Source organism: Megascapheus bottae, chromosome X, assembly GCF_031878675.1.
Source record: "Megascapheus bottae isolate mThoBot1 chromosome X, mThoBot2.hap1, whole genome shotgun sequence".
NCBI classification, from domain to species: domain Eukaryota; kingdom Metazoa; phylum Chordata; class Mammalia; order Rodentia; family Geomyidae; genus Megascapheus; species Megascapheus bottae.
Window position 1 is genome coordinate 100,214,880 of NC_143547.1, and position 11,491 is coordinate 100,226,370.

Below are 11,491 nucleotides of genomic sequence, written 5' to 3' on the forward strand. Positions count from 1 at the left end.
AACCTGTGAAGTCTCTCACAGTTAATTTGCTCTTGAAGATTTGTTTCTATCCTTATTTTTTCTTTTGGTTGGAAGACAAAGTCTCAATGTCTGGATATACATTTAATGTATAAGTTTTAAATACATTTTATTATCTTTAAGTAATTGTACAAAGAAGTTGCCATTCAACAAAGCAGTGTAGAAATAAAATTCCTCTTGATCGATGCCACTTCTTTCATCATCCTCAATATGTGTTTAATTAATATTGTTCTCACTAGATTTTGGACATGTGCAATTTAATGTCTAGTAGAATTGCCAAAGTAACTTCAAAAAAGTAAATGTGAAATATTGTATGGTTTTACATTCTTATGTCTTATATCATAGAATTCCCATTACCCCAGACTGTATTTGATATTATATGTTATCAAAACTTTTGTTTGCCTTCTAGATAGCTAAAACAAGATTTGTAGTTTAATGTTACATTTCTTATTATACTTATTTTAATTACCTTTATAAAAGAAAATCTAAGATCATCTTTTCTTTTCTGAAATTCTTTTTGAAATTTCATTTCCATATCAGCTTTTCATTTCTAACCACTGTAAACCATTACAATGATATTTTCTTTATCACTGAAGTCATTGTCATTTTCTGCTCATAGTTAAGAGATGACATTCCTTTCTTTATATTGTGTATTGAATACCATTTTTGCTCTGTTTTATTAGCATTTACTTTTCAGTTGGAGGAATTGATCCATACCTAACATTCTTTTTTAATACTAAGAATGACAGTGCTGACAGGCAACAAGAATACATGAAGGGATATATTATTGGTGGGATGAAGCTTTAGAAAGATCAAGCTTTATTACTTACCCATTTATTGCATGAGAAATTGGGGAGAAAAGCTTGAAAATCATCAGCAAAAAAATAAATCCATATTCTCTATAACATTCTTTATAATACATGTTTTGATACCCATTTGGATGCCCAGTCTTCTCGTGGAATGCATCTAGTGTCCTAAGATGGTCTCAATTAATGACTCAAAGCAGATGTGGTCAAAAATGATGGCATTTCTGTATATAATCAAGCTTCCACTTATAAGATGTGAGGCAATCCCTTTGTCTGTTGAGAGACATCTGGGCTAATCCCATAACTTTTCTATAGTGAATTGTGCTGCAATTAATATGGTTGTGCTGGTAGCTTTACTATAATCCTGATTTGTAATCTTAGGGTAAGTGTGCAGGAGTGGAATTGTCAGATCATAAAGTAGTTAGCTACATGTTTAATTTTTTGAGGGGCCTCTAGACTGCTTTCCAGAGTAGTTGAACAAATTTATATTCCAGAAAAGTGTATTACAAAATGATATATATACATATATATATATATATATATATAGAGAGAGAGAGAGAGAGAGAGAGAGAGAGAATAGAATTTTATTCATCCATTAGAAAAACAATGTTCTACAACTTGTAAAGAAATGGAAGGACCTGGAAGAAGTTATGTGAAGTAATTTAGGCCCAAAGAGACAACAGATCCATGTTTTCCCATAATCTAGTTCCAAAGGAGATCTGAAATCGTTTAATTCCTTAGAAAGGAAGACAAAATTCAGAAAAACAAATCTCCAGGAAATAGGTATTTGAAAGTGGTTGGTGGAGAAAAGGGAATAGGGTAGATAAATGAAGAGGACAAGAGGGGAAAATATACTCACAAATCCAATGTATATTCTACAGACTTAAGAGGGAAGGAAGTGATAGGGAGGTGAAAGATGGGTGAGAATGACGAAGTGGTGGCACTGATCAGGATATATTGTTGTATTCATAAACTTTTTTTGTTAAATGACAATTCCTTTTTAGAACTACATAAAAACGATAACAAAAATAATTCTCAAAATATGATGCAGAGATTTATTGTTTCAAAGAGGGTTTACAGGTAATTCTGGTTTCCTTTAGAGAAAATCAGTATGAGTGATATGCTCTCTTGCTGTAGACATTGTTATATACATACTGGAAGAGAGAGTAATAAAAAAGAGTTAAAATTCTTATTGCGACAGTGTGTAGTTATTTATTTATTTATTTATTTTGGTCATGGGGCTTGAACTTGGCCTGGGCACTGTCCCTGAGCTCTTCAGTTCAAGGCTACCACCCTACCAAATTTCAGAGGAATTTGTTTTTAAAGGAATGTGTTTCTGTGTGGTATATGCAAGGCTAAATCTCTGTATTCTATCACTATTGAGTAGCTTTAGATTCTATTTCCTGCCTAAAGAGTTTATTATTATAATTATTATATCTATTTTCTACTGATATTTTTCTAGTTTTCTAATTTTCATTATGTCAACAGATTTGCTCTAGACCACATGGTGTGTGTGTATGTGTGTGTGTGTGTGTGTGTGTGTGTGTGAAATATAAGTGATAATCCTTCATATAATACTTTTTGAACTTGTTATTTTGAACAACTAGCATCGTCATTTTCATTTGTAAACTGAATTTTAGGAATTGGTCCTTCCTTTCCTTCCAGTTTTTGTAAGCATCTATTCAGAAGTAGGTAAATATATTAAGAATGTTAAACTTAAATATAGATGTAGTATGATATATTCCTTTTCTGGCACTTATCTTCTTCATTTAATATGTGCTCCAGTAACATAAAATAATTCCTAGTCATACTCATTTATATAGAATGTACAATATTGTTCAACATAAATGGGACTTTTGGTCATAAAATACAGCTTATTGGTTTAGCACATTTACTAGCAATGCCTAACTTTCTGGAAGTCAATAGGAATATTATATGGTATTTTGAGAAATAGCATTTCCTACTGATTTGTACTTTAAAATATTTGCAAGTTAATGTCTGTGGAAATAATTCTCTCTCGAGGCATTTCTATTGTCCAAGTTCGTTTTTTAAGACATTTTAGGAAAAACCTATTATCAAGTTATTGTACTGGCAATTTTGTCATTTTGGTATGTGTAGTAATATTTGTTTAGTAATACATACAATGGAAGTTCAAAGTGTGAAACATCAATAGTAAATTGATTGATTACTAATTGGATGCTCTAATATATAAACATTCATTTCCATTTCCTAAATGTGCAATATGATTGCCATAGAAAACAAAGTTTTGTGTATCTGAACAACTTATACTGAAAACTTTGCTTTTTTTCTTTTTTATATATTTTTACGTACAACCTTGTGAGTACGATGAATGTTTCTGATGATATCACAGTATTTATATAGCTCTTCACATAACACATTGTGATAAGCAATAAGTTATTTTTTTCTGGGATGTGGGGCTTGAACTCTGCGCCTGAGCACTATCCCTGGGCAGCCATATATGGACATATCAAAATGAAACTCCTTTATAAAAGTAGTTTATGCTAATAGAAAAGAAAAAATCATTTTGACAACGAAAGATGACTAGTTTTAACCACACTTTCTATTTTCTGATCTATCAAGTTGGTTTGCTTTTATCGGTCTCATGTCTCGCCATTAGCCTCTAGCAATTTTTAGGTGATTGCTCTATTGTTTTTGAAAGCTACCTGAGACAAATTACTCCATAATTTAGTGCAATTAAAATTGTGCACCTCTTTAGGGATGAGATGGTTGCAATCTCTGTGCCTTAGTTCTAACTCTGGGGGACTTTTGCTATGTGTCTCTTTTGTTTCCTCAGTTAAGATTCTAATCATTTACATTTCCTTTATTGTTCACTATCAAGATTTCCATTGTTATTTTTTAAGTTAGTTCTTTTCCACACTTTGTTCCAAATATAACGAGTCTGCTTTGAGAGTGCTGTGGACTTCTCTTTGTTTTTGTGACCTGCTTGTTTGCTTTAACAGAAATTCTGGGCCACCATACCAGAGATAGGAACAAGGAAAGCATTCTTTATCGAAGTGCAATCTTTGTCCATCAGTGGGGAAACGGAAATGTGAAAATACATGCTAGTTGTTTCACTTTGCAATTTTTAAAATAAAAGAACATTTAGAGTAAAATGCAAGAGGAGCAAATCTCAGTATTCTCAGCATAACTTAAGTGTGTGTAGAACCTCTACTTTGCCAGTGAATAGTAATTGAAGAGTGACCATGTCTTATAGGTTACATTTGCAGTTAATTCAAATTTTTCAACACTGAGATCTGCCATATTATTTCCAGATGTCATAAAATGTAATATTTTTGAATTGTATGTTGAATTTAATGAAAAAGAAATACTAAATCTTGGATTTAATAAAGTTTAAAACATTTAACCCAAAAGCAAGTAAATAAGACTTTGAAAATAATTGAACCCTTGCTGTGAAAAAAATAACAGTTTTACAATATAATTATGGAAGGAACAAAGTAAAGTTTTACTTCTGAAAATAATTTGAATTAAATTAAAATATGTATGATTTTCTTTACTTTAAAATAGTTGTGTCTGTGCATGACTGCTCATGTTTATTGGTGAGAATTCTCATTAACTTAGGTGTTTTCATCTCTACTTCATTAAATTCAGTTACTGTGTTCTTAATTACATAAAATGTTAAATAGGATACTCGTACAAATTACTATGAAAAATATATTTCTCTATAATCTTCAGAAATACTTCATCTTATCGTTCTTCTCCAATCTGTCTCTTTCTGTATCATATTTCTATTGTATTTTTACACATATAGAGAGATTCTATCTCTATATAATGTCTAAAATATTATATAATACAATAAATGTTCTATAACACACATTGCGCATTAGGCATTCATTCTATTCCCCTAACAACACTGGGGAAAGAAATTGACATAGTATTAGAAAAAGTATCAGTGATGTTATGATAGAATATACAACTGGAAAATATAAGAGCTGAAATTTGTGTGTGATACAGCTTTGATTTCACATTCCTAGCAATTGTATGCTATGAGGATATATGAAACTAAGAGACTAAGAGGAACAAAGAAATTCACAGTGTTCTGACTCCATGTCTAGTTTTTCTGGAGCCTCTCTTAATACACTGTCAACTGCCATTAGTGTAATCCTATAGATAATAGTTTGAAATCTCTTCTGGCTGGACTCCAATGACGATCTATTTAGGAACAGAGAGTTAGGGGGAAGCTTGTGTATATTGGTTCCTGGAGTCTTAAAGTTTTATCTTCCCAGTTTTTACTGATGCTGTTTAACTTCCAGTTGGCTCTTCTACCTCTCTTAGGTGGCTGTCTTCATTCACCTACCCACTGAAGAATCACAGCTGTGCCCCTTTTCATAATCCTCAAAGCTCCCAAACCAATATTCATTTGAACCTGCTTCTATCATCCTCTACACATACATACCAGACACAATTCCTGGGCAAGCCAAAATTTCCTCATTCCATTTAGAAACAGAGTCATGAAGTTACTAGCATCTATGTATTGAGTATTACTGATTTTGTGTTAGATGCTCTTGAGGTACCCAGGCCGCTAGCCATCTTAGTTCTCATCACCCTTCCTCACCTCAGTATCTTACACATTTTTTGCCAAAGTTGCTTGCTCAGCTCTGATACCCCATACTGAGATCAAGGTAAATGCCTATTTAAATTAGAATTGGAACTTCTAGCAGACACAATGAAAGCCCAATAATCCCATAACCAAAGGGCATGGTTCACACCTAATTTGCCAAAACATGCACCTGTTAATGAATGAAAGTACTCCTTGAAAGCAAAAATCCCTACATATACATTGCTGCCATATTATGTTAAATCTTGCCCCCAAAGGACCTTTCTGTTTTTACTTTTTGATGCATTTTCTACAAGAAAAGAGGACATAAATAACCCGTGAATTTGTCTAAATGGTATTTCAAAGATACTTTCATTACAGTATTTTCTTCTGTAAAAGGATTCTAAATCTCAACAATCTCAGTATTTGCGAATCTGACCAGAGAACTCACCTCAAATATGTTCTTGTCTCTAACTTGGCTTTCTTCACAACTGTTTAATATATATCTATATGCATATATGTTCAACATTTATATATGCATAGATATAAGTGCATAGGATCATATATATTTCCTTAGAGATACTAATAGTATTAATATTTTATAACCAGAAAATGAATGTAAATTATTGGAATAAATTTAACAAAAATTCTATTTTGAAAGTCAAACAGTTGAAGAAGCTTTAGCAAGCTTTAACAACATTATCTTTAATGTGAATTAGTCAAGATGGTACATGTATTATGTTTCATAATGGTAACAGTGTTTAAAAATCAAGTATCTGTGTCCCAGGCTGCCCCGTGTGCCTGGCAACACCAGGGGTCATGGAGGCTGACCTGGCCAAGGAGCTAGATAAGGAGGAGGAGGAGGAGTAGCTGGTGAGGTGGCATGGAGTTGCAAGCAAAAATTGAAGGTATGAAGAATGCTCTTCCCAAAATGTCAAAAAGAAGAGGAAGCAACTCACCAAAGACATTGCTAAGTTGAAAAAAGAATTGAAACAGAAACATAGAGAGGAACTAGAGCAGTTGAAGCTGGCTTTTAAAGAGAATGAGAGAAATTCTATTGATGGTAACATTTCACACCTGGTAATTGAGAATCAACCACCTCGGATGTCAAAAGCAAAAGCACAAAAGAGACGGGGAAAAAAACTGCATTGGAAAATGAGCAGGAAGAGAGGATAGCTGAAGCTGAAACTGAGAACTTATCTTGTCCTAGACATGTGGAAAATGAGAAACTTACTGAAATCCTAGCAGCCAGAGAATTGGAAACGAGGCAGATTCCATCTGATGGCTACAGAGCCATTGAAGACCAACTGAAAACACAGGACTACATCCTCACTGTGGCTAAGTTCAGAAGTCAGACTGCTGAATACATGCAAAAGTCATAGGGATGACTGCCTGCCATTTTTAACAAATCTCGATACAGGAGCCCTGTACACATCAGAAGAGTTTGGAAAGTACTGTGAGGATATTGTAAACACAGCTTCATGGGGAGGTCACTTTAAGACAAGAACTCTGTCTCACATTTTAAAAACACCAATAGAGACAACATGGGCAGATTCTCCTCCTATTGTACTGGGTAAAGAATATTCAGAAAAAAACACTAATACTTGTATATATGAGACATGCATACAGCTTAGGCAAACATAATTCTGTTACACAGTTGGTGAACACAGCTACTGAAAATTGCACTTAGACACAATTATTTGTTACAATTATGTGCTGATCTGAATATTTCTATTAAGTACAAGATTGTTGTCAGTGCTACTGAAAAACACAACTACCTTAAGTCCATTGTAACAGCAAGTTTACTGACAGGCTTCCAGAAATTTATTTTTACCAGTGTCCACTTGGTATATTCACAACTTTGTAAGTTGAGAGTGGAGAGCAGTCTTTGTTGACTAAGATAGTATCTGTTTATTTATATACCATCTCGGACATTTTGTTCTGTTTTGGAATTAATTGTGTTTTAAATTTTGTCCCCACCTATAAAATTTTCCGAAGTAATCCTTTCAATGAAATTTTCCTCAAAGAAGTGAAATGACTCAGTCGCTTTGTCATTGCAATGATGTACTTTGATGATAGCAGATATAATTAGTGCTTATAAAGTTCATTTGATTTCTGGGTGCCAGTGGCTCACACCTATAATCCGAGAACTGAGGATTGCAGTTGAAGCTAGCTTGGGCAGAAAAATCTATGAGACTCTTATCTTCAATAAACTGCTCAGAAAAGCCTGGAAGTGGCATGGTGGCTCAAATGGTACAGCACTAGCCTTGACCAAAAGGATCCCAGAGACAGCATCCAGGCCCTGATTTCAAGACCTAGTACTGGTAAAAACAAAACAACAACAAATACAAAAACCCCTGGATTTGATTGCAGTAACTTTGGTGCTACTGGAATTCATGGAAGGATGCTTTTTATATAGGGTATCAAAGTGCAACTAAGAAGCTTGCTTTAATAGTTAAGAAATGTTAAATACTATTTAGTTATGAATCAGTGATTAAATTTAAAGAGATAGGAATTCAAAGGTCAAACTACATGTTTTCTATCAGATTTAAGCCTCCGCAGAATTACAGAGTTGCCCTTGATTTGTATGTAACTTTGAAAAAGACCTGAAAGACAATTGGTTTTCTAATGCCTTGGTTATTTTTTTCTGTTGCATTTGTGCTGTCATTTCTTGGTTCTCTTCCCAGCTGCAGGTTTTTGTTTGCTGGTGCATCCTCACCACTTCCAGTCAGGTGCTTTGCTTACCTTTTTCCCAAGGAACATCTTGTAACAATATTCCTTACCTTGAGCAACTTGAGGATTTAGCAGTCCAAAAGGCCACATTGAATGGTTAGGTGTACTCTTTTTTTTAGCTTATTTTAGCAAGATTTCCTTCATTTTGCTAATGCTAGGAATTTAGAAGAGAGCCCTGATTGTAAATTTTATTTTATATTTTATTTTATTTTATTTTATTTGCCAGTCCTGGGCTTGACCTCAGGGCGGGAGCATTGTCCTTGGACTTTTCTGAAGGCTAGATCTCTACCACTTGAGCCTCAGCACCACTTCCAGCATTTTTTCTATGTATGTGGTACCAAGGAATTGAACCCAGGTCTTCATGCATGCTAGGCAAGCACTCTACCACTAGGCCAAACTCCCAACCCCCTGTAAATTTTATTATATCATTGTAACTTTATTTCCCACTGAAACATTGGAGAATTTTTATGTTGCTTACATAGATAAAGTTGGAAACCACTATTTGAGGGTGGAAAGTTGTATAGTAAAGTCAGTATACAATAGTTTTCTATAAATAATTTGTCTAATTCAGATTTCCAATCACTCATAACAGTATTATTTCTAATACTACCCATATATATATATATGGATACTATATATACATAGATACTATATATAATATGAAAATTAGCTATGTAAAGAAATATTGTAAAAAGAACTTTTCGGTTTCTTTTTTCCCCAAGTGAGAAATACAACTTGTAAGATTTATCATCAAGTTTATATCTTTGGAATTTTTGCTCCATGTGTAATTTTTATGGACAAATGTGGGATTTATAGGCAGATTCATGTCCAGCATGTGTCAGTGTGAGGAGCTGCTATGTAGAGACAGTTGTCAGTCTTTCCTGAAGGGATTTCATTGCTGCAGATTCAAATCTATTTTGCCTGCCAAATAGTATATTCTACAGGCTTCCTGTTTTGTAAACTGTGATCTGTACTTCAAGACAATCTGAAGTTTATAAAAGTATTAAATTGTCAAATTGGGGAAAATTATGTAACTATCTATGACATTTTAGACTTGACAACTCAGCAAATGTTTATCAGTTGAATATAGAAGGTAAAATTTAAAATTATACCATCAAAGTTGAAAAGAACAAAGCTATCTAAAACATTGTCATAAATAAAATTTATTCCTAAAGTATTCATCACGTTTATAGTTTTCATATATTTTCAAAACTATTATTTCACTTGATAGTCATGAAAACAAAGAATCCAATTTTACATTTAGCAGTAGGATAGAAAATCTTACATGGTAAATCATGCCTCTTCGTTGCTATCTGGTCAGTTAGCCAAATACACATTTCATTTATTTTTTTGAAGACAGGGGTCTGGATTCCCAGTGCACCTCCTGGTGCAGCAGATAATTAATGTTTAATAAATGTGCTGAGTGAATTAATTAAAGACTTGTCATAATAAGTTTCTTTTCCTTGTCCAGTACACCCATAATGGGTTGAAGGTGAATATAGCTCATTAATGAAGCAAGGTTCTCAGTGAGCAAAACAGTTCTAAGTTTACAAAAAAAGTGACAGATTAAAAAACAAACAGGTGAGCAAATGCTTTATATTCATATTATTTGCTTCTCTTCCTAATCAGTTATGCTCATTCACTGGCTTCAAGTACTTAGGCTGGATTGACTTGTTCTGCGGACTGACTACCAGTGCTCTGTAGTAAATATAGGTTTCAAAAGCTATTGCTAAGAGAGTGATTGCAACATAACCTGTATATTACTTTAGGCTATCGGAATTGCTTTTCATTCTGTGTAATCTTCACTGATTTATACTAGAATGTTCAATGTTTATTCTAGATTTAGCAATTTTCTTTCGAACCTGAACTCTCCGCATTTATCCTAATGCACCGATTGGTTTTTCTTTTCACAATTAACTTAGTCTGATTTTGAAGCAAGATTTTCCTTTGGGGAGAAGAAACTTAAAATAAATGCATTTGTTCAGCACTTGGAATCTTCCTGGAAACAGAATCCAAGCATTTTCCAGATGTGGTGTAAGGTAACTGCACTTTTCAGGTCTCCCTTCAAGAAAACTTGCTCTAAGGAGCACAGTAAACTGCAGCTTCCAACTGCTGCATCTTTACATTCACCATGGCACTCGCTACATTTTCTATTGGTTGTTTCTAGCTAAGTACTGAGTAGAATAGGAGTACCAGATCACCTCTGTTCTAATTTGGAATTTTCAATACCACCCTTTACATGGAGCCTCTTAATTGGACAGATTACAAATTATTCACTTCTATTCCGGTCTCATGAAACTTCGTGGCAGGATTAGACTTGGCACAACTGTTTAAATGCTTGCCTAAAAACCTCTGAATCATTGGGTAGAAACAAAACTGTATCTCAATCTAAACTTTTTCATACTTATTGCTTCTTTCCCATTTATCAATATAGTTTTTGCCAAGTATTATCCTATATCTGCTGATGCTTCTCAGAGAATCCAAATAGGCACCATGGGTTTCAGGAGATTTCATAGAAAAGATAAAGATGGTAAAATGCATTTTAGGATAACTTAGCTTGAGAGAACAACCTTTCCCCATGTGAAATATGAATTTAGGATAATCCCTAATAAATCATAAGACCCTAGTTACAGAAGATTTCAGCAGTAATAGCTTGGAATAGCTTACTAGAGAAAAGCACACTTGCTGGAGTAAAGAATCCTGCTTTTGAAAATCTGGTGGGTAGCAGGTCAATACCTGTACTCAAGAGTAGAATTAGCAGATTATCACTAAGCTGCATTTCTACCCTGTACATGAAAGCTAAAGTCAGAATGATTTTTAAATACCTGGGAGCCGAGAGTCAGGGAATTGTTTGATAATTTATACAAAGACAGACTTCTCTGATGCAGAAAGAACAGAGTTGATGATGCTTAGGATTTAAACTCTGAGAGCTCTGGAGATACTTCACTGCTTTTCAATTTTCCCATGGCTAGATTGCTACATTAACTTTAGGGTCCTGGATAGAAAAATTTGGGACCCTGAAATACAAAATGAGTTTATCTGTGTATTCCACTAAGATTTTTCAATGTGAAAATATCAATAAAAACATAGCATAGAGACGTGACCCAGGGCTTTTAATAGAATGTGCTGACAGAAGGAAAGACAGAAAACAAATCCTTTTCACATGAAAGCTAACCCTTCAGGAATTAGGTCCCACCTATTCTCTTTGTTGCTGAATCCCAAACTAGGATTAAGTCCTGGAAAAAAAAACAGGATAGGAAAAAACTATGATTTGGATACTTGGCCCCCCAAAATTCCATGTGCTAAAAGCATCTTTACCAGTGTTGGACCCTATAGGTAGCTGGAACCTTTGTGATGT

General features: G+C 34.0%; 1 pseudogene; it reads left to right on the forward strand.

Moving 5' to 3' along the window:
• Nucleotides 1-6,219: 6,219 nt before the first annotated feature.
• LOC150041652 (deubiquitinase OTUD6B pseudogene) lies at nucleotides 6,220-7,090 on the forward strand (annotated as a pseudogene).
• The last annotated feature ends 4,401 nt before the right edge of the window (nucleotides 7,091-11,491 follow it).